Source organism: Harpia harpyja, chromosome 16 (genome assembly GCF_026419915.1).
Source record: "Harpia harpyja isolate bHarHar1 chromosome 16, bHarHar1 primary haplotype, whole genome shotgun sequence".
NCBI lineage: Eukaryota > Metazoa > Chordata > Aves > Accipitriformes > Accipitridae > Harpia > Harpia harpyja.
This window is the reverse complement of record NC_068955.1, coordinates 26,475,752-26,500,361: the sequence shown is the minus strand read 5'-3', so window position 1 is coordinate 26,500,361 and position 24,610 is coordinate 26,475,752.

The window sequence follows — 24,610 nt, the reverse complement described above, 5'->3', positions numbered from 1 at the left end:
GAGAATACTGTAATATAGGGCGAACAATGAGTCAAGAGTGAGGACAGGAGTGAGTTTAGAAAATGCTGGTAGGTCAAATTCAATTCTTTCTTTGTCCTTCCATGCCAAATATTTGAGTCTGGAGTGCCCTGTAGGATCTTAGAGTTAGCTGAAGGAGATGAGAATAATTGACATGAAATGAAAAATTTTTCTTTGACCCATCTGCTTTTGTGAAGTTTTGTCCTGGTTATTAATTGGCAGCAGCTTTTTTTTTTGAGAGGCAAGCTCCCCCAACCAGACAAAGCAAACAGCTTCAAACTTCTTCCAAGTGCAGACTAAAACTACAGAGCCAGGAATGAACTCGTTTATTTTCACACCACTTGTACTTCAGCACTAGAACAGAACAAGGATATGTAGAGGTGTACGCCACCGAGGGGAAAAAAGTTTACATTCAGTTTCATGTTGCAATCTATGTGAGGCTCACAGAAAATGTGAGCTGATTCGTATTTCCCAGATAGTTAATTAGATTTATTGTGGGAACAGGACCATTCTATTGGAGAAATGTAAGTTGGAAAATACCTGTATTTGTTTAACTGGTAAAATAACTGTGGTTCTCTTCCTGTTCTTTAGATGTGTGGCAGACTCTTCATGTCTGACTTCTTGGTGTGCTGCATTAAGTTTGCTGTCACTAACATGTTTTGATTCTGTCCTCTGCCTAATTACGAGTCCCCAAAAGACAAATGGATATTCCTACTTCTCTTTCAGAGACGTTGGTTGTTGTTTTTTCTTTTATGGAGAGGAAAGCAAAAAAAAAAAAAATCTTTGTCAAAATAATAACACTAGAGGCTAACCTTATGGAAAATAAACAAGCTATGGAAATTAATCCTACCTTGGCATCTTTAAGTTGCTATGAAAATGTTTGTGGCCTTGCATTCATGTTGAGCATACAATCCTCAAACTGTAAATTCTAACTATGTTTCTTATATTTTCTCTATTAAAGACACAGAAAAACCTGCATATCTTTTAGTGACATCCCAACTATGTTCACATATGAGATACTCACTCCTAAATCAAACACTGGCCTGGAATAGCATTAATATAATGGGAAAGAGAATATACGGATATTGTTTGAATTAAGGGCAAATGTGGACATTTCCTTTGTTCTCTGCAAAAGTTTATTTGAGAACACTCAAACTATTAAAGATAGAACTAGGATTTTAAGAAAAGTATTTAATGAAAGCCCTTGTTTACAGACATGTTAATGTTTGAATTATTTTCCAGTGAAAATTACTGAAAAATACTTTTTTACTTTCCTTAGAAAAGAGCTACCCTTAATTTATTTTTGATGCAATAACAAACCCCACATTTTTCAAGAAAGTATTTTATTTGTAATTCAGTGCTTTGGAATTTATTGTTGTTATATCTTTTAAGAATATGTATCAAGAACAGGATGTATTCTATTCTAGTTTTGTGAATAAAAGGCTAGGAATTATCATTGAAACAAATATTTCAAGTTTTCAGACTTGTGTTTTAATTTCATGTTTGTATGTTTAATGCAGTTGCACCTTTTATATTTCAACCATATTGCTAAAAAAAAAAAAATTCTCATGATAAACCTTTAAGTTTGGTACTGTTATTTAAATACTAGCATTGGTAGTGGTGGCTAGTCTCTAAATAGAATTAGTGATTGTAAATTATTCAGTTTAATAAATGGAAACAGACATTTGTTTTTCAGAAAGTGGTGATTTCCTACATCTTAATAGGAAGTTTTGTTTAGGATGCCCCAAATGGAATGCCCACAATCACAAATGCTATTTTTGTTTTATGTCCATCTCTGCAGGTAGCAGAGGAGACCCAGGAGGAAGAGTCCAATTTTCTGATCTTTGCTGAAGAGATCTGGGAGTAGAGGCTTGACATTGCACGTGGTACAGAATGGCATGTCTCTAGAACAGGGAAGGTAAGGGCTTCACGTGCGGGGTTTATTCCAACTAATTTATTCTTTATATCTTAAATGTAATTGCCAATTCTCTGGCAATTTTGACTTTAGTAAACATCAGGTTGCATTTTGCTATACAAAACAATCAAGAACCAGTACTTTGCAGTGCAGCTCTACACTGTAAATTTGTATTGCTGTTGGTCAAGCTTTGAGCATGGTGTTAGATCTGGAAAACATTTTAGGGTAAATATGGTGTTTGTAGAGATAGCAATGGTTAAGGTCATGAGGTAAAACATTAGAGGGATGTTTTAAATATTTTTACGTGGCTTTTTTGGCTATGTGAAGCTTTTGAAGCATGTATAGACGGCTCACATCTTTGTAACACCCATGACATGACTTCTTAGTTCTGAGTCATCAATTACCTAAATTCAGCAAGCATTTTTACTTGCACAAGATCGTAAGCTCACAATTAATGCTAGATGTGCTGAGGATTAGGGAGTCGTGAGACTGCTCAATCAGTTAGATTTGAATTGAGAACTCTCAGAGGGCATAAAAGGCTGTGGTGGTTGTTGTTTTAAGCAGCTGGTCTCAGAGAAAATGAGGAATATCATGGCAGCCTCAGAGGATGAGTTGAGCTGCTTCTTTGCTGCTATGTGGCTATAGAAAAAGGTCTGGTGAGCTAACACAAATGCATTCATTATACAATCAGGATTTTTGCAAGATCATGTCTTGTAATGAAGATCTTACACGTACACAAATTGCAAAGTTCAGGCTCCAAAGTAGACTACTGTAGTATTCTTAGAAATACTTAAAAAAGGCTACTTCTTTTGCCAGCTCAGGTTGTGGTTTGCTGGTGTCATTAAATGCTCATTAATAGTGAAACCAAGCCCTGCAAACGTTTTCCACATTTGGACTGGGGTTCAAGCCTCTGCACAATACAAAAACAGAGATGGGGCTTTCTGTCTAACAACGCTGCAGTGGAAAAATTTGTGTCAAACATTGTGAAGTGACTTAACTGACTTAAATACGGAGAAGTAAGCTCTGTATTCAAGTGATCTATTATTAATGAAATATTCCTTATCAAGAATACTGGTCACCTGTTTCACTGCTTTCCCATGATAAAGTGGCTTCCTCATCAGAAATAATGTTACAGATTGGCGCAAATCAAATATTCTTGATGTCTTATGTTCTTCTTACTGCGTGCAAACTGAACACAGATGTGAACTGTAGGAAAGTGGCCAGTTTTTCTGTCAATTTGGCAGGCAGTTTATGGAAAGCCTTACAGTAGCTGGCAATTTTGGGGACTGCAAAAAGGTCGGACATACTTTTATTACATAAATGTGTATAGCATTACCCCTAATAAAATTTTTCTCCTTTCTTTTTCCTCCTCAACTGCTGTTTTAATTTGCAGTGAGGAGAGAGTGGAGACTTTTATGCTATTTTAATCTTTGGGTTTTTTTCCTTTTTTTTTTTAAATCTATGCGTCACTTTTATTAGGCTACAAATGGTATTTTACATTGTAATAAAACAAAGGCAAATCTGATTTTATGCAGTTTGCTGAGAAGACACGTGAACAGAATTGAAATGTAAATTAGCACACAACACTGAGAAATATGCTGAGGAGTTTAGTGGCATTTATATCACAATAAAACCAAGTAGTATGTATAGGTTTGCAGTGTAGCAAAACATTCTGCACAAATAAGATGCATTCAGTGCTGTCTGCATGGAGTTACACACCTGCAAGCCTTTAATATTTTTTTTTTATTTAGTAATGATAATAATATGAATTTGGAGGTGGTACACTTTTCTTGAGGGAAGTTATTGGGGGTGAAATGGATTGTGGGTGAACATGCCAAGTGCTACATGCAGAAAGGAGTGGTCTTTTAAAATCAATAAACATCACTTAGTTTAAACCGCTAAGGATCTACATACATGTTTTTGGAATTACAAGTTTGTTATGTTTTAGTGCGATATTGGAACAACTTGTGGTTAAGTCTGTCAGCACAGCAGTCCACAGTCTTGTTATTTTTCTGTTTTTCAAAGTAGAGTATACACCAGTACATAAATGTTTAAATAACATTGAAACAGATCTGCACAGAAAATAATACCTCTCAGATTATTTTTTTTCTTTATAAATAATCCCTGTTGAAGACTCTAATAATAATTGAAAGGGCCATGAAAAGGAACACTTACAGGCATATATCTAAAATACACTGATCTAAAGGATGCACATTTGCACTTTTGTTCTGGACACATGTGCAATTGGTTAGACTGCATGGGGAAATACTACCAGTGAAGCATAAGCAATGCTTGAGATCCCAGATAAAATTTTGAAGTTTTCATCTCAAACCATCCATGAAATACTTCCTTTCACATGAAAAAAAAAAAAAAAATCCCAACCCCTCCCTACTTATTTTTGCGCTTGAATCAGTTACTTGATGCTTCACAGTTATAATATCCATCTTATATCACCCTCAACTCCCAGGGCCTTCAAGTGTGTGTGTGTATTTGTGTGTGGATGTGTATGGATAAACAAACAAGACCCGACTGTTTCAAAGAGGTAAGCAATAAGAAGGAGCAGGATTGTTTGTCAAGATGTGTAGGCCTATAAATAATGAGATGAAAATAGAAACAAAAAAGAGAAGACTGAGTGCCAGAAAATATCTCAAAATTTTTTAACTATGGAGTCTGGAGAACATGGGAACTGATAAAAGCCTCATAGTTCAAGACATTTAGAATTCAACAGGCCTAAAGATTAGAAAAAGGTCTTCAGAAAACAGTCCAACCATGGAGGAGGACACGTTTTGGTGATGTAATTTACTTCTGATGTGTTTCCAGCATTTTTCACAGCTTCTGAAGCATACTTCTTTGGGCTGCACTGGAGTAGGTCTTCATTGGCTGCAGACACAGCAACTGATGCTTTTTGTCTTCAGACCAAGCCAATTTTCTTTCTTCACATTGGTCTTTTGGTAATTATTCCATTTTGACGGTAAGAGGCTCAAGAGTGTTCTAAGCCTTCAAAGAACTCTGTTACTTCTACTGCAGTTTATACATGGTAGAGCTTGATGGGGAATCTGAGATTTGTTCTAGGAACATTAGCATTTTAATATTGTTATTATGTATAGAGCCAGGATGAATCTTGCAGCCACCATTCATCACAGTAGAGAACTGCCAACCCATAAATGGTCTCACTGAAACTATGCAGTTACTCATAGAAGAGTAGCAGGCATAAATCTTAAATCTTTTTACTATCAAAAACATAGTTAAAAATGTGGCATTTATTTCGTGGAACAAAATCTGGAACAATGCTGGTTTCATTGAAAAAGTCTTTAATTAAGATTGATTTGAATTCAAAATTGCATCTCTACTTATCTTGCGTATTAAAATATATCTGATGACCTTTCTCATTTCTGTACCAAATGGATTTAAAGCAAATTATCCTGTGTGCCTCCACACATTGCTGTTGTACATAACAGAACAATATGAGCTCCCTCTTGTGGTCGAAAAACACTTCTCATTCCCCAAACTGAATCGAGTACCTTCAACGAAGCGGCTAAGTATTTCAAAAGTTTCTTGTTTAATTCCTGGACTTCATTAAAGGATAACTCCCTGATGTCCTTCAGTATTAGTGAGAGAAGAGATTTAAAAGCATGGCACAAAAAAGGATAGGACTGGGGGTCATTCTAACCAGAAAGTAGAAGCTTCTCTAAATACATTGTGTTTAAAATCCTGAATAACCATGCCAGATATGCAAGTAGAGAGTTCTTAGTCTAACAGAACATATTTTTTAGCCATTAACATCGAGATAAGAAGCACGTTTTCATTAAGATGGAAAGAATAATTAAACAGCTTTGGGGCTGACAGACACTGCAAAATAAGCTACTCATTGTAGGCACTTAAAGACTGAAAATTCTTAGAAAACTGTGGAGAAAAACAGTCTTCCCACACAAAAATAATAGTCAGGAAGTGACAACTTAATCAGTAGTACTATTTTACAGGTTTGCAGCCCAGACTCTGCTTATAATTGTTGCTTGTTTACCAAGATTACTTTTGCTTCTGTTAGTGAATCAGATAGAAAACAGTATAATGACACTGAAATTGTGGCTGATTTAGTCTGTACTTGATGCTCTTTCTTGAGGGAGTTAATGTCATGTGGTTCTTGCCCTATGTTTACAAAAAACTGGGAAACTAGAAACTTAGAGTTACTTAAATTAAAATAGCTTACAAAGTCATAGACTCATATTCTGTGTCAAATAGAGACTTTGTTTTCTAATCTGTGATTTTTATTTTTAAATACCCAAGTTGTTTATTTTTAGAAAAAGTTTGTCAGCTGGGGAACCAATGGTAAGTGAGATGTTCTGGTTTGACTGGTGCAATGATTATGGACACCTAACGGTTGTTATAATGACATCTTAAATGGTTTATTTTGGATGATCCTTTTAACTATTTTAGATCACAGTGAGAAATACTGAACCTCAGCTTTTGCATCATATGATCAAGGTGTTGCAAAGGATCTCTCCTACTCTCCTTGAGGAGTTTAGGGGTAGCAATTCTGTTGTCATCTGTGTGATAGCTTTAGTTTATCTGGGAAGTAATCCAGGAAAAACAAGTCAGAAGGTATTTCCCTGAAAGGAGGTATATGTAGACAAGGTGACAATACACCTCCTCAGTGTTGAATGAGAGATGGATTGGGATTGTTCATTAATCTTTTACCAAATGTCATTTCTTTGGCAGAAGACAAAAGTTGCCTAAAAGAGTTAGAAACCTTAGAAAGAACTGAAGAACAATCTGAGTAGGGAAGGGAATCGGAAGACTTTACTTAGAAACTGTAATTTATGCCCTTTTATAATTAGATTAAAAGCATGCTGGTATGATAACTTTGTTCTAGACTAGATTCTCTTGAATGTGAGCATGGATTTGATTATATTCAGGAACAATTCAAGCCACACTTTCAAAAGCTACCTGCTGGGTTTTTTTGGTGGGAAGACTTTTAACAGCACTGGCTGCATGGAGTTCAAATGAGCAGTAGTGAATATTTCTATTAAAAAAGAAGAAAACATGGGAGTGTCTAATCATAGAGACAAACATGTTATCATCATCTGAGAACTGACCTTGTGAAGAGAAAAGATGGAGACAAATGAACAGCTCTGCTTTCTAGAGTTCAGATAATTCATCAAGCTGTCGAAGAGAATGTTTTTACCATTTATCAGATTGTTCTATTCTTTGAAATGCTTAAACCTTCTGTCAATCACTTTTGAGCCCACTTGTTTAGTTTTCAAACATTCTCCAGCCTACCTGCAGAAGAGCTTTAACAAATGGTGATTTCCTTTAAAGCATAGTTTACTTTAAGAAACATTTTCCAATCCATATGTGATTATAAACTTTAAAGGAAAATAGGATGATGAAAGTTTAGCTGAAGAAATCCATTGGTAAACATATTGATTTTTATTACTTCTTAATTAGAAAATGATAATATTGTGGCTTTCCTAGAATAGCAGGTTTGATATGCTACCATTACTTTAATAATTCACACTTATTTTTCCTGCTTTTCCATTTGTTCTTTTGCTTTCTTTCTTACACTCTTCAGTTCATTTGGTTGTTTTTGTCTGTCTTTTCTTGCTCTTACTTCCTTAACTACCACACCATATGAAGCCAGAGAAAACCTCACTAGCTCATAGCGTTGCTTAGCAATGTCATGCATCTCTTGTTGTCTGTTGTGAAGCCATGCTATCCTGGTCTTTCAACAAAGATTGCTACATCACTGCTTTGCTATAGGTCCATTTTTTTCCCTGAGATTTCTGATAAGAGATGATGTGTCTAGACAGCATACATAAGAGATTACCTTCTATCCATTATAATATAATTAGACCAAGCCATACCAAAGCTCACCAAGATTTTATGTTTAAAAGGTCAACAGCTTTTATTCCATATTTCAAAGATAAGCACCTTACATTGGGCTTAATATGTAGAGTGCTGTGCCTGAAAGAAAAGGAACTTCAAAAGATTTCTCCTTCTATTATATCATTCAAAACAGACATTTGATACTGTCCATTTTAACTTCTGTGATTCATGGAGCTAGAGATAAAAATAGGTCAGCTATGCCCCTACTGGTACAGGATTATTCCCTGAAATATATTTTCTATTTCTATGTCCAGAGTAGATTTAACTATCTCAAGTGAGGATTTACATTTATTAAACTGGAGGGCTGTTCTTTGGTGGTCTTAATACATTATCATTTATTATTTGTATTATGGCAGCAATTGGAGAGCTCAACTGAAATTAGGATCCCACTGTGCAAGGTACTCTATGAACACATAGCATGAAGTAATTTTTCCCCTGAAGGGTTTACAGTTTAAATAGATAAAACAAAGATTGAGAAAGCGGCCGTAACAATATCCCTGTTTTAGTAAAGCACAACTGAAGCAAAGAGAGATGAGCTGCTCCTGGGCTTGCTGATAATACGTATAACAGACCTGATAAGTGAGTCCAGAGCTGCTGCATTCTAGCCTTGTGCATTACCTAGAAACAGGTTTTTGTGATTGAAGTCAGCTGTCCTTGGAAGATTTTTTCTTTTTTCTTCTCTAGCCTCTTGCCTCCTTTGGGATTTATAAAGTTCACCAGATTACTCTGAATTATGCAATTTCCAATGATAAATAGTCCTGCTCATTAACTATACCACTCAAACATCTGAAGAAACTTATCAGATAACCCACTTTTTTAGAACTGCCTCCATTGTTCACCAAAAAACTTGTAGAGTTTTTTCATTTTGTTTTCTCCCCTTTCTCTGCCAGCTCCTTTCTTAACTCTTCTCTGAGTTCATTGTATCTTTCTTTAGCTTTCTAATTCAAAATTCCTAAAATTGAATGCAGTATCACTGAATAGTTTTGCCAAAGTTCTGCTAAACAGAGAAGTTGGCTTTAGTTTTTCCGAGTAATCACTGCCTGGCATATTCTGTAACTGGAAAGATTTCTCCTTGCAAATATTCCTCTGCCTTGTAAAGATCAGTAAGGCAAACCTAAGCTAAAACAATACAGCATAGTTCTAAACAGCTTAGTGTTATAAAGCTAGCATGTCAAGTTTGCAGACTTTTAAAAACAAACTGTTGTGGTTTAACCCCAGATGGCAACTGAGCACCACCCAGCCACTCGCTTACTCCCACCCCGTGGGATGGGGGAGAGAATGGGAAGGGTAAAAGTAAGAAAACTCGTGGGTTAAGATAAAGACAACTTAATAGGTAAAGCAAAAGCTGCGCGCTCAAGCAAAGCAAAATAAGGAATTTATTCAGCACTTCCCATTGGCAGGCAGGTGTTTAGAGCCATCTCCAGGAAAGCAGGGCTCCATCATGCTTAACTGCTATTTGGGAAGACAAACACCATCACTCTGAATGTCCTCCCTTCTTCTTCCCCTATCTTTTATTGCTGGGCATGACATCATATGCTCTGGAATATCCCTGGGTCAGTCGGGGTCAGCTGTCCCGGCTGTGTCCCCTCCCAGCTTCTTGTGCCCCCCCAGCCTACTCGCTGGTGGGGTGGGGTGAGAGGCAGAAAAGGCTTCGGCTCTGTGCAAGTACTGCTCAGCAGTAGCTAAAACATTTCTGTATTATCAGCACTGTTTTTAGCACAAATCCAAAACATAGCCCCATACCAGCTACTGTGAAGAAAATTAACTCTACCCCAGCCAATATCAGCACACAAACTTATCTCTTTTTGGCTAACATAGTTGAGATCATCTCTTCAGTACTACAGACAAGTCTTGTTTTGCTGATATATTTTGTTTATTAGGCTTTTCAAGCAGGATGGTGATGTGTTCTGGGACATAGTGATCTGTATCATTGCTTTTCTGACAGTGGATTTTGAGACACACCTAAAAAGTTCCTCCTTAAACACATTTAAGAATATAATTTCAGTAACAAAAATGCAGTGTTCTCTCTGTGTTAACTGGTGGAGAGATAAGGGCTTACCAACCTCATGCTTCTTATTCTATCTGGAAAAGCGGGATAAAAATTGACTTGGGAATATATACTGAGAGCCCAGTTTGTATGCTGAATGTTCTCAGACCTGAACTAGGAAACAGTTGAGGAATGTCCATTGAGATTTGGCTCTTTTACAGTGATTTCATGATTGTTTCATGTTGTGATTGATCCCTTCAGTCGACCAGTGTGTGAAGTTGTTGAACATGCTTTTCATCAAGGACATATAGTTTGCCATTTACAGACCTAATGTGGTAGCAGCCATATAGGACAGGGTGTTACTGCCAGTAGGCTGTGGGTAGTGGTCACTGAATTAACCATTTCAGAAGTCAAGTTGGGAGGACTAAAACAGATGTTTCATTGGTGATCGTTCTTTTTACTTGGAAAAATGTAATTAGTAAATGAAATATTTTTTCCTCCTCCTAAACAAGAATTTATGGACATTTTTTCAACATTGTAGTGAAAACGCTTGAATGTATATTACCCAGCTGTTTTTATCTTCAAGACGTCTATACTTTCTCTTACCTTTCTTTCAAAGCATTCTGCAAATCCTTTCTTCACAGATCCTAAGTCTTCAGAATAAAATCAAGGACTTCTCATTATTAGATCTTATATGCAAATTACAGTCATCATATTTTGCTTTTTCACATTTACCAAGTCTCAATAAACAGAATGAATTTCTAGAAAATACGGTTTTCTTAAGTATTTCCATAAATAAAAATGTGAGGAGAAAATCAGAATTATTTGGAAAGAAAGTAAAAAGATTTCTTTAGGATATTCCCAAGTGAAATCTTTGCCATATCAAAATTTTGGAATACAGGCTTTCAGTTGCCAAGTAGCCTTAGCAGTAACAAAAACTAACAAAACATGGAACAGAACATTCCTTCTGAGGTATTCCTAACCCTATTATACGCACTTTCCACGTGCTATCTTTTTTTCCTCATCGGTGGCTGAAAATACTTCTAGCAACTTCTCCCTCAGTATAATATTCCTTGAGGGGGCAGCAATGCCATGAAAGGGAGTCTATTCATGTCTCTATTAATCTTTTTCTTTTCTCAGTTTGGACTAATGCATCTACCCCCACTTACCCAACCAATGTATTTTCTGATTTAACATTGAGACAACAGGAGAGAAAACAGCAGCAGATTTCAATATGTTAGCAGCAGAAAGAATGCTAACAGCCCACTATTTTGGGGAAAAATAGAAGCCAGTGTCTTCAGGCTCAGACATCTGTTTCATACAATTAGCCAAGAAATGCCATAGCTGTGAGCTCTAGTATCATTAATTAACATAATATAGCTAGTATTGAAGTGATTGTCTTAAAAGATTAAAGAAAATACGTTGTATGTATAATTTGTGTTCTTTCTCATACACTGCTAAGTTTTCATTATTCTTCTTCACAATTGCCACTACTAACTTATTTAATCATTTGTTTGTTTTGCTCAGAACTGATGATGCTATAATGATGCTATGCTGTGCATCCTCTTAATCAATAACAAACTACTGAAAGGCAATTAGTGCTGTCAGACACACTTACCAGCCACTGATGCAAACTTTTGTTCTACAGCATACTCGTTTCTTGTTCAGTCAGCTTTATCCAAGACCATGATGCCCTCCAGTGAACAATGAATCAGTAACTAATGCTACACAACTGTTGTACCAACTGTGCAAGCTAAGCAAGGAATTGATTGCTTTTGACTGTGTTTTAGTTTCTTATACTCTTTACTCTGCCTACAGTAGAGGCTTTACAATTTAGGATGGTCCTAGAGTAGCTGCTGTGTGCAGCTCAGCTACTGAACAGGAAAAAGGTGCAGAGTCAAAAATGAACGTACAGTATTTATTATGAGTATGGGTTGGCTTGTATTCTTAGAGTGCCTTGTTTTCCTGCTCTTCTCATTCCTAGAGTAGTGCCTCAGATGCAAAACAAGAAAGCTACAGTTGAGATATGCACAGTCGAGTCTAGTGTATCAAGGGTTACTCTTGCCACATTGCATTCCATGTCTTCATCTTCCACCCCTTGTGTGTGGGTATATGTATAATCTGCTTAGTTCAGCCAGTCCATATATCTATCATATGTTGCCCCCCATAATCCTGCCTGCTTCGTGGGTTAGTTGGATTTTAAGGGTTAGTTAGAAATTCAATGTTAACTGACTTCAATTCTTTTTATCTTCCTAAGCACGTTGCTGGTGCATAAAGGCCATAATGAAGAAATCAAATTAAATCTGCACCGAGGCCTTAAAGAGTTGACTAGCCTGTGTTGTTAAAAATAATGTAAAAAATGTTTTATTTCCTTTTTTATTCTTGTATTTTATAGCCTATTTTTTTTTAACTCTAACGTGAAAAAATTATCTAATCACAACAATTATTTTCAGTAGGCAGCAGATACTGCAGCAACAATGAAACCCTAGTTGATAATCTTACTGGACAGGTTTTTTCCTTGCAGTAAACTGTCATTGCTTGTTAGTTAGTTACTCTTTTTCAAATATAGCTAGGCCCTTATATTACTGGTTTGTCTTACACAGGATATAGGAAATTACAAATATTGTACCATAGCTTAAAATCAGATCAAATGGAGGTATGACTTTTTTTTTTTCTTCAATTTGATTTCAAAATCTCAGAAGTTACACCATATAAAAATGTTAATTTAAACATCAGCATTAGAAAAGCACCCTGCTTACTTGAGGACACATTTTTATCTTCATAAAACCTAAACCATGAATTTTAAGCTGATTATGCAGGTTTACTAGTCTAACTTCCTGTATAGACATACTCAGGGTAACAGCTTTGTGTTACAGCTGAGCTAATATATAATCATGCTGTTATCAAAATGGTGATTGGGTTCAGCTGGCTGCTGCTTGATCAAGTGTAAGGAAAACAGACAGAAGTGTATAGTGCAAGCTGGACTGGAGCAGAACTTCCTTCCTTGACCATGGTGAGCTTTAGATTAGTTGAGCAGTAACTTTGTTCTTCTTATTCTGACATGATGGTGCTGTTTTCATTTTGCTTTTGTTATTCGAAAATCTTCCTGTGTGGCACAGGAGAAAAAAAATTCCATGGAAAGAATTACAGTTTATAGCTGATTTTATGCCTCTGTTGGCAAGAATAACAATTCTTCCTCAGGTGGTTAAGGCCTACTATTACTTCTAACTTGTTACTAACAGAACTAAAGAATTTGTACCAAGTCCTGGCAGATGTGGTAATAAGGGTTCTTGTAACCACCAAAATGAGAGAGAAAGAATGATCTGAAGATGAGGAGCTTGGAAGATCCTGACTCAGTGCTGGCTATATAGACCATATACAGATCTATATAGCTTTATAGGCCATGCTACAGATTTTCTGTGTTGCTCTGGACATATATGCTGTATTTTTCTATCTTTCTGTATTACTAATGGATTTGTAAAACATCACATAATGGGAGCCTCAGCAGATGAGATGATAATAATCAAACGAAACAGAAAGTTGTCTAGATTGTTTTTCTGAATTGTTAGAAAGATAACCTAACCATTATATATTTAAATATGTGTCTATATAAGGCATGTGTGTCTATCCTTCTCCTTGACTACATACAGTGATGATGTGTGAAACGTGTTGGAAAAAGAACCATAGGCTATGACAGCTGTATTAATAGAATTGAAAGAAAGAAATAAAATAGGGAGACAGTATCTTTTTTTTCAAAAGGAATTGAAAGTTATAGTTCATTTTGTACATAATAGTTCTGGTGGAAATATCAGCCAGGCTACTTTCTTGATGTCTTAGTGGTTGGGCTATAAATCATTAGATGGAGTTTTCCATTCTTACTAATATAATTAAGTCGCATTTGAACATCTTATTACATGAAGAAATGCAACTGAGTGGGATTTGTCAAGAGTCTTTGCAGTTAGCTCACATAAAGAAATTCTTTCTCTTTTGGCCCATCATCAGGCCTGAGTATAGTGTCAGACATCTGATTAACACAGAAAATCATAGGCTTGCTGAATCATTTGATATTTCTTGGAGAATAAAGGGGACTATAAAATAGAACATGAATAATTCATATACAGGACTATCCAAAGTCATTTTCTGATGATGTGATTTCTCCCCCCTTTCAGAACTGAACTTTTCTTTTAAAAGCCAGCGTGATAAAAGTGCATTTCTGTAGTGCGGAGACGTCTTCCTTTTCAAATGTTTATCTTATAAAGTAGAAGTGTCACAAATGTTGAAAATAGGAAGAAGAGAGACAAAAATAAATTGGAATTTCTTTACCACAGAGAACTGTAGGGTGTGAAAGTAAACTGACTTGTTATTTCAGGAGATTTAGTCATGACAGCAGAAAACTATACTTTCAGTGGAGGGTACAACTAATTTTTAAGAGCATCACCCTGTCACAAAATGTAAACTGAGAACTTGGCGCGGTATTTTCCTTCTGCGGAGTGTTTGGGAGGAGATGAAAAATAGAATCCTCCCCAGTCTGCTTCATTGCCACAGCTACATTTAATGGGCTGCGCTGGGGTGCTAAGAAATACAATCTGGAAAATTTTGCTCTAGTGGTTTAACATGTTAAAGTCCCAAGTTTTTTTTCTGCTGACTATCTCATCTCTAGGTTACCATCTCCATTTCAGTGTTAGCAGACAAAAAGGCTTAAGGAGATTAAGTCTGTTACTATCCTTACCCTTCCTATTTTCCAGGCTCTCTGTGATTTTTGAGTCTGTATAGCCTCATTCCAACCCTTTTTACTGTTGTCACGTGAAGTGCTTATGCATAACAGAGGCTTGAACCTCCTGAAACAAAGGTTCCTGGCAAGCAACAGAAATTGTTATTTCTGGAGAAAAATAATAATCTTGTTTTGTGATAGTAAGTGTGATGGAATAGGCTTTTGTGATGAATTAGCTGAGCAATCCGGGAATACCAGAGGGTGATGAAGTACATCTGCTGCTTCACTTCTGTTTAAGAGGGCTGTAGGTGGAAAAAGGTGCCATCTTGACTGTTGGAATATTGCAACATCTGGTGAGGATTACAGATGAAAAACTAGTACCTGGATAAAAGCAATAGAAGGAGAATAAGTAAAATGGGGAGAAGGTGATATAGGGACAACTACACTTGAGATTGTGAGGAAGATGAGGTGTAAAAGCCCTATGAATAGGTTACACTCATGCACCTGCGATGTGTTTGCTTGTATGTGCTGAAGCCAGTTTGATAGCTTGTTGTGTTCATGAAGACATGGGATTTCAGTCCTTCATTTTTGTCATCCTTTATAAAATAATCTTCTTTTAATGAGCTTTTTTCTGCACACAAATATTATACTACTGTGCTGTGTAGATTCTAATTGTACTCATTACATTCCCATAGTATTGGAGTTATCTTAGTATAAATAGACTTTTTTGCAGTACAGATTATTTCCACATGGAAGTGGGGAAAAAAAACGCACTGTTGGTCAAAGGCACCATTAAAGCAATACAATAGTATCTGCATTGGGGCTGTACTATTCTATGCCTGTCTCATTTGGGGATGCAATACCTTAACCTAACAGTTACACTGAAAATGATGACTAACTCATGGAATCCAATTTAAAAAATCAACAACAGTATAGCACTTGAGTGAGTGATAATAGCGACTTGGAAGGGGGCTTGAGTCAAAGACATTGCACTGGCAGTGCCTGCTGCGCTTCCTACTAAAGTGGTAGTATAAAAAGCATGTGAGAGAGCATCACAGCACACTGTAAAACGTAATTAGAAACAGGTGTATAAGTAAATGGTTAGGTTGACTTGTGGCTCGTTTGTTTCTAGTAGTAACAAAAGGTTTCTCTAGTAATTATCCTAAAGCTGGATTCTCATATAAAACTTGGGAGCCTTATATAGATGTATATATTTCATCTTGCATTATTAGTCAGAAACCTCTGGAAAGAGTCAGAAACCATAAAACAACTGCTGTGATCAGCGGAATTGTTAACCCTTTGGGGAAAACAGCACAAAACAGAAAGGCAGGTCCTGATTTGGGGGGGGGGGAGGAAGAATGGTGGTGGTTGTGGGAGATAGAAACAGGAGAGCAGAAGGTAGTCAAGTTTTTCTTGTTTGTTTTGTTCATTTTTTCATTGGGTCTATTGATAAAAAGCTCAAAGGCTGCTTGGCAGTGACCTCAGTTCTGTTCATATGACCAGGGGAATGCAGGCGGGAAGCTAAAGCTTGCGTTTAGTCAGTGATCTGTGAATAACCCTCAGTCCCTTAATGACGTGAGAGGAGCCTCCAAAGGGAGACAGTGAGTCAGAGAGAAGGAGGCACAGAGATTGCTTGAACAACCATTAGCACGTCATTGGTAATCCCAGCGACACCTTTCACATCCCTGGCATTTGTCTCAATGCACTCTACTGAAGGCTGGTACTATGTTTTATTTAAGGCTTTCTCACTGCCTTCTGGAGATGTGTGTGTTACTGTAGCCTGACTGATTGGTTGTGTGTTATGTTTACTAACACTCTGAGATCCTGCAAGAGAGGGGAATCTGTGGAATTTCTACCACGGCTGAATACCCCTGGAATGAATCTGCATTTTATATTAGACACAAGGAACTGAAAGGGTATCCAGATAAACACGCAAATGAAAGCAAATCTTTTATAGAACATTCAAGTTGCCACACTGCAGAACAAAAAGTTACCTTGATGTAGTATTACCCAGCTATGCTTCTGCCTGCTTGTTGTCATCTAGTAAGAATCTTGTGATAATACATATGCGTATACTGATGAGGAATGCTAATCTTGTGTGTTTCACATCTCTGCTGAGCATTTGGTTTCATCTAAATAGCTGCCTAGAAGCCGGACGAAGGAAAGATCAAGCCAAAAGCTTTTCAGAGGAATAAAGGCAGAGACCCTTTTGGGGTAATGCTTCTTCCTAATTCAGAAGAAATATATTATTTGGGGCAGGGGGGGAAATGACAACACAGCAACAAAAGTTGCCAGAGTGAGCAGAGTTAAGGTGGCTGTTTCAAGAGGCAAAGTTTATGATGTAGTTCCGTAGCTGTTAAGGTTGATCAGAACTGCGGCTGGTACAGTTCTTTTATCTCCCCAACCTTCTGTCCCTCACCAATGCTTCTGACTGCTTGGTTCAGCTTTCCATTTAGTCACCACTTCAATGGTTGACCCTGAGCAAGTACTCTCCTTAATGACTCAGTGTCGTCTTTTGTCAAATGCCATGCTAGTAATCACAGTAATAACATGACTAGTATTCACCGGGATCTTAAAATACTAAAGCTGTTTTCACCTCTTAGCCTTTTTACAGAAAGTTTCAGACTTCCACCTGCAATTTTTAGTTTTCTTTTGCAAAAAACCCCAAATGAATGAATACCCACAGAATTTCAGCCAAATACTTTAGTTGTGGCCACTTCTAATTTTTATGTGAGTCTTCTGCTGTAGTGCCTCCAAGGAGATAAGTTTGCTGCCCTTAGCTGTTTTCCTTGGACTACAATTCCCATGGTCCGTGGCAGGTGAACATTCTTCTCATACGCTGGTCTTCTAATGTTTAAGAGTGGCTGTGTTGCATAAGAGGAGAGAACATCTGAGCTGGGAAGCATAAGGCTCTGTAGTAGCATTAGCAAATAAAATATTCAAATTTATGCAACAAAAATCTGAGTTTTTAGTAGGAAGCTCTTCCATTTTCTAGTCACTCTACTTTCTCCAAAGAGGATAAATATAACTGTGATACTTTCTCTAAGAGAAACAACTGAGCATTTCCTCCCCAAAGGGAGTGAATATCAGAATTTCTGCTAATAAAAGCTGCAGAAGTTTGGAGAAAGTATGGAAGTCTTCATAAGGAATAACATTAAGCAGGTCTGCTCTTTCCCTAAGGGTCTATTCTGACAGTTGGATATCAACTAATGTGTTCCTTTCTACAGCTTCAGTACTCAGAATATTGGCTGAGGAAAGGATGATGTAGGAACAACTGTAGCAGCTATATACTACCCAAAAATTCCTCTGTGCTGAACAACGAAAAGCTTTACTAATAACACTGGTAGTACAAAACTAGAAAAAGTACCTTGCTTGTTATGTTAAGGAAGTACCTCTTCCTGTAAGTTTTTATCACTCTTGCATGACACACATTTTTCCTCTTATAGTTGAAATAGATTCTAAAAATCTTTTTTTTTTTCTTTCCCTTTTTTATCATGAGTCAAAATTGCTAATTTAATGTGTATGAAGAACTTGGATTATCCAGCATGTGCTAAACATAGCTACTGAACATTTGCCACATGTCAGAACTTTGCAAATGTTTGTGGAATTATTTATATTGACTACATTGGAAACATGGGTGATTAGCAATGATTACCACGGTAGTTTGCGAAGACTTACAGATGGAACTCCCACTATCCTTTATGGACAGAACTTCTTGATATGTATAAGCTTAAGTGTGGCATTCAGTGCGTCTTTTAAAGGATGGCAATCAAGAAATGCAGAAGTGGGCATAGCGTGGAGTTCAGAACAGCAGGTATAAAGAAGAAATGAAAATGCAAATTTGTTGCCCGTTGGTACCCATAGGCTTCCATTAATTTCCAGTGACTGACTTCTGAGTATGAGTATGGCACCTTTGTTTCTTGCAAAGTAAAGTGGTGATTATGGTTCTTTTCCTGAGCTAGGGGAATTAGTTAATTTTAACATCAACTGTTGAAAATACCTCAAGGATTATGTATGTTCTTATACTAGTCTGGTACACTGTATTCTACAACATTCTGTAATAACTTTAGGGAAAGGGCTGCTATGCAATGCAATCAACATTTCTGGTCATTTGCTATGATTGTGTCTCAGTAGTGGAAGTGTTGTGGGACATATGAGAACTTTGTGGTGCCAAGAGAAAGTGTAAAATGCTGTAAACAGGAAATTGCCTGTTTTGCAATGTGGCAAAAGTAAGTCTCCCCTTTAACAGAATGGCTTCCTTGGTTTTGTCTTCACCTATAATTTGTGAAACCTACCTTTTCTGCCTTTGACAATTATAGCCAGTGAAATATGAAAATTTGTTTAAATTAGAGTGAATACTTTGCCTGAAACTGAACAAACATTTTTTGCCTAAAAATCAACAAAGTGTCATAATTTACTATTCACATTGCAATAATTCCTTTGTTTGGAGAAACTACTTCTTTTAAGACAGGTCTCGATCCTTTAATGCAGAAATACAGTTCAAACAAATGTCCATGTTAACTAAATCCTGTTTCTATCCTATTGAGGATAATACAAGTGAATATCAATTGCACTTAATTAATTAGTTTAACTTTACAGCAGTTTACAAATAATTCCCATGAGTTTTGTTGCTGCCTACTTGCTTGTCTGTACTTATTATTATGCTCACTGAAAGCATAAACATAATTAAAATGCTTTCCTAGACTTTTTTGCCTCCTACGTCGGAATGTGTACTTTGTTTTCATGCCACTTTATAAGACAATCTGTATTAAGATTCAGGCTCAGATCTTCAGAAAATACATTGCTTTTATCTGGTCTGGTATCCTGTAGGCCTACTTGGACCCCTACACATGGAAGCTAATTAGTTGAGCTCTAAGGAGAAGCAGGGAAGAAAATTAAAATAAGGACCTGAATGGATATTTTTTCTTCTTTTACTGGAGATAGTTATGGTATTTTTGGAGTCACATTATTTTTTTGTTTGCTTTCTTGGTAATTTCTGATATCTAAAAACTTGACACCTAAAAATTCCAATGAAGCAAAAACTTTATTAGAGACTCTCTAGTTGGAAACAAGTTTTTGGTGAGTAATATGATAACTAATTGGTGTTTTTAAAATCTAGCTGTCTAATGTTCAGCTGAACACTATTGCTGACTCTTCAGGGGTCTTACCCCAGTCTCGTTCTCAGAAAACATTTAGATATTTTAAAGTTATTAGGTATATAGCGTTAAAAGTTTAGGTATACTTTTCTTTTGCTTGCCAAGAGAAGTTGTTCTTGTAAGGAGTCATTCCTGCTTAGAATATACTGTATGTCACATTGTAAGCTTCCAGTAAGACTGCTGCAGGGGAATGGCTACAGAAGGAAGAAGTTCCTCCCTGCCCCCACCAAAAACCAAAAAGTACCACTTAGCAGGTATACATAAATGTCTAAATCTGAAAATTTCAGTCCAGAACTTGAATTTTGACCCTCCAGAAATATTCTGGGTACTGCTCGTGTACTGTGGGTATACAAAAAAGGTATTCTAGACTTGAGTGAGAGTGAGAACGTCTTGATCATAGTGTTCATGTGACAGTCAATCAGGCAAGTAGCAATTGCCATTCCATCAATCATAGGGAGTTTGTTAAACTCCTTATAAACAGCACAATTTTGCATCAAGTAAATCCATGTAATACAGAAATGTTGTAGCCCACATGCATTTTCAAACTTTTCTAAGAGGATCTCATGCCTAACTCGCACTGAGAGTTTTATAAACTTTTTCATATTTGCAGCTATACCCCATGAACCATGAGCATCTTTAAATCTGCAAGAATAGGAGTGCTTAACTCTTTGAGTTGAAGGAATACCCTAGACCTCCATGCATTAAGCCCTAATTTAGCCCACTAGAGACAAGTTAGAGATTAAGGCAATTGACTGACCATGAGAAGAAATTGCTATGTATAACCTGGCCAAATAAAAACTATGGAGCAAAAAAGGTTATGATATTTGTTAACATGCACTTGAAAAGGGCAAATACCAAGATAGGGGAATTTTTATTTTAGAATGATTGGATGAAATTAAGCAGCGAAAACCAGCTTGAATCATGAAATACTCTTTGCAGTGAGATCAAATACTACACAATTGAAGAGCCTCACAAGAAACGCAAGAGAAAAGTGGAAATTTGCATCATGTGAAAATCATTCTATGATAGATTTGGAATGTATCTGCACTGTACTAGAAATGGATAGATGGCATAGTAACACTAGGAATTCCTAACCATCGTTGCATTTAGCCACTGATACAGAATGTATAGAATACAAGTAATCAAAAGACTGTCTTTCCACAGTAGAATATAGTTGCTCTGAGAAATTTACCTCTATATAATAAAACATAATTGTGTTCACTTTTTTGTAAGATCTATTGGTAATTCAGAATTATCAAGATTCAATTATTGTGGTAGAGAAAATACCTTTGCCTACATAAACGTGGCTGGTTGTGGGTTTTTTTTTAGTCTTAGTGGTATATACTTTTTCAAACTAGATGAATTGCAAAGACATACATGTATATGTAAATGTAGCACATAATACAGTGTAAAAAAACCAGAGCATCACAGTGACTCTAAAATGCATTGTAACTCTTGCAAAAAAGATGTTATCTTTACTTTGCAGAAGGGTTTTATCGTGCTCATAAATATATATAGCTGTATGTCGAAAGCAGCTAGCACAGGATCGCTTAGCTGAGTGGGAGGTGATGCAGGACTGTGCTATTAGTGAGCAGGAGGTGGGAGGTGACTGGGGCTGATGGGCAGGTGGGATACAGTATTTATACACATATGTTTACAGGTATTTTTAGATGAGATATAAATATGCAAATGTTAATTCAATGAGATAGCTTGCCTCAAGAGTAGAATGACGTAATAACTCAGAGTGAGGCAGCATAGTAGAGTGGACTGAGCATGGCAACTGTGAGACAAGAACACACATTTTTTTAATCCTGATTTCTACACAGTAGTACCTTCTCATTATTTGCTCTTCCCCATTTATTCTGTAATAGCTTTGACTGGACATACATGCTCAGATTGGGGGTATGTAGTATATCTCATATATACTTGTAGCTTAATGTGGCATGGTTAAGAAAGAAACGATGACATCTGTAGTGGCTAGTGATGTAGGGAGGTGGGCAGTAGTAGTGGAGGAAAAAACCCCTCTGTATAGGGATTTTATGCCATTTGCCTTATCTTAGCTTTTTTCTTATTCTTTTGGTCAAGTTGATGTTCCACTTATTAATTTCTGTTATTGGGTACACTCATACAGTCTTCAGAGATTCTCTTTCCTGTTGTTTCTCACTTACTGTTTGTTAATGAAACTAGACCTATGAATCTTTTCATCATAAGAATTTTTATTTTCTTCTTAGGATATGCACAGATTTTTCTCCAAGCTGACCTGCCCAAGTATTGCCAATATCTCTCCAAATTATCTGTCTGGCTGTTAGTTGTGGTGCAATTTCAATAGGCCAGATGACATGTTTCTTATTACTGTCAATAAACAGTAATATAAACAGCTAGTTTCCCATCCCTGTCTACCCTTCCTAATATCTATTCCCCTCTTCTCTGCTTTTGTCCCTGCTGCTGGATCCTCTCATGGAGTCTGTATATCTAGGCTGGATATGCCTAGCTGATTCTTTAGCATTCACCTAATATACCTGACACCGCCTTTTTGTCTGTTCCTATTTCAGCTGTTCAGGAATAGTTCTAATGTAACCCAGCTGGCAAACTGACCAGTCTCCCAAACTTTCCCTTCGCTTTCAGTCTGATAACCAAAGACCAGGATGAATGTATGGGTATCTGCAGTTTTCCTGATATTAGTAATGGTAACTGAGAATTTGTCTGGAATTTTGGGTAGAAGTCATCCTGCTTGACTGGAAATAGAGATGCCCCTGGTAGGATTTAGGCATGATGTAGATGTGTCCTGTGAGAGAGATGCAGCAAAACTGAACGAGATCAAAGGACTGTATTGGGTTTGTGTGACGGGGTTTTGGTAGTGGGGGAGGGGCCGCAGGCATGGCTCCTGTGAGAAGCTGCTAGAAGCTTCCCCGGCTCCAAGTTGGACCCGCCGCTGGCCAAGGCCGACCCCATCAGCGATGGCGGTAGAACCTCTGCAATAACATATTTAAGAAGGGAAAACCTGCAGCAGACAAGGGAGTGGAATGTGAGAGAAACACCTATGCAGACAGCAAGGTCAGTAAAGAAGGAGGGGGAGGAGGTACGCTGGAGGAGGCGATTCCCCTCCAGCCTGTGGTGACATGGCAGGCTGTCCCCCTGCAGCCCATGGAGGTGAGCAGTGGAGCAGATGCCCACCTGCAGCCCATGGAGAACCCCACACTGGAGCAGGGAGATGTCCCTGAAGGTGGCCATGACTCAGTGGGAGAGCCCGTGCTGGAGCAGCCTGTGCCTGAAGGAGTGCGGCCTGCAGAAAGGACCCACACTGGAGGTCTGTGAGAAACTGCAGCCTGTGGGAAGGGCCAACACCGGAGAAGTTGGTGGAGAACTATCCCCCATGGGAGGGACCCCACGCTGGAGCAGGGGAAGAGTAAGGAGTCCTCCCTCTGAGGAGGAAGGAACGGCAGAGATGACGTGTGATGAATTGACTGCAACCCCCATTCCCCATCTCCCTGCACCGCTCAGGGGAAGGAGCTAGAGAAAACTGGGAGTAGAGTTGAGCCTGGAAAGAAGGGAGGGGTGGGGGAAGATGTTTTTCAGATTTGGGTTTACTTCTCATTATCCTGTTTTGATTTGATTGGTAACAAATTAAATTAATTTCAGTTTTTTTCCCTAAGTCGAGTTTGGTTTTGCCCGAGGTCATAATTGGCTAGTGATCCCTCCCTGTCCTTGTGTCGACCCACGAGCCTTTCATTATATTTTCTCCTCCCAACCCACCGCTGGGGAGGAGTGAGCGAGTGGCCTTGTGATGCTTTGTTGCCAGCTGGGCTTAAACCATGACAGGACACAGAACTATTACTAGGACACAGAACTGTTCCTGGTATGAGGATAAACTGTGTACATCTGTGACAGGCTGTAGCGAAGGCCGGGAAGCTGTGGACTGTAATTCTTAATGCCTACCAAATTGAGATACATGGTGGATTCTGAGGATATGGTAAATTAAATGGAAAAATGGTCAGTCATTTAAGCTCAGTTTAGGCTGCTGAACTAGGATAAAAATCCAATTGATATGTATCTATTGCTATCATACACATAGTATTTGATAACTGTTGCCTTATCATAGGAACACTTTGGTATCATTCTTGGATTTTATCTCTAAAAAGATCCAGAGAAGGAAAAAAATTATCCTCTTGTACAGATGGATTCAGGTAGTGCCCTGGATAGACTGAATTTCTTGCCAAGGCTATATGGCAGCCCACGAATCTAGCTGAGCTTTCCCAAGTACCATCCATCATGTCCAGAGAAACATTTGGTTTGACAAATTTTCATTGACCTATTTACTTTGTTTCTTACCAGTAATCAGGACAGCGTACTTGGGGTCTGTACTGACTACTAGATCAGAAAATAGAGTCTCTAGAAGTTTGAGCAGCTCAACTTCAACACTCAGGAAGCCCATAAGTCTTTTTCTCAAAAGTGTAACTTCCAGATGAGCTCTAGCAATGTGCCTTACTCTGAAGGTGCAAAGGCTGAAAAAACTTATATGAAATGTACACTTTGCTTCTTCCTGATACTTGCATCATCCTTACAAGGGACCTGTCTTACTAAAGATTCTTAATCAAAGAAACTAGCTGTCCAACATCAGGCTGTGCCCCAAATGTTTCCCATCCCATGGTGAAGCAGATTTTATAGTCCCTGTATAATTGCATCGCTAAGACCTAAACTCAGACTCTATACCTGTAGAGCACAAGGGAAGAGAATTGCACTGGAGACACAGAATGCATCCTATGAAGGCCACTGCAGATTTTGACTCCTAGTCAATATTCAAAATAAGATTGTATATACCTAATTATTTCAGATTTATCATGTGCCTTTTGCCATGTATATATTGCAAAAACACTTCACAATGTGTTCAAAACCCCTTTCCATCGTCTTCTGACCAATTCCTGTTAAAATCTAGTTCCTTT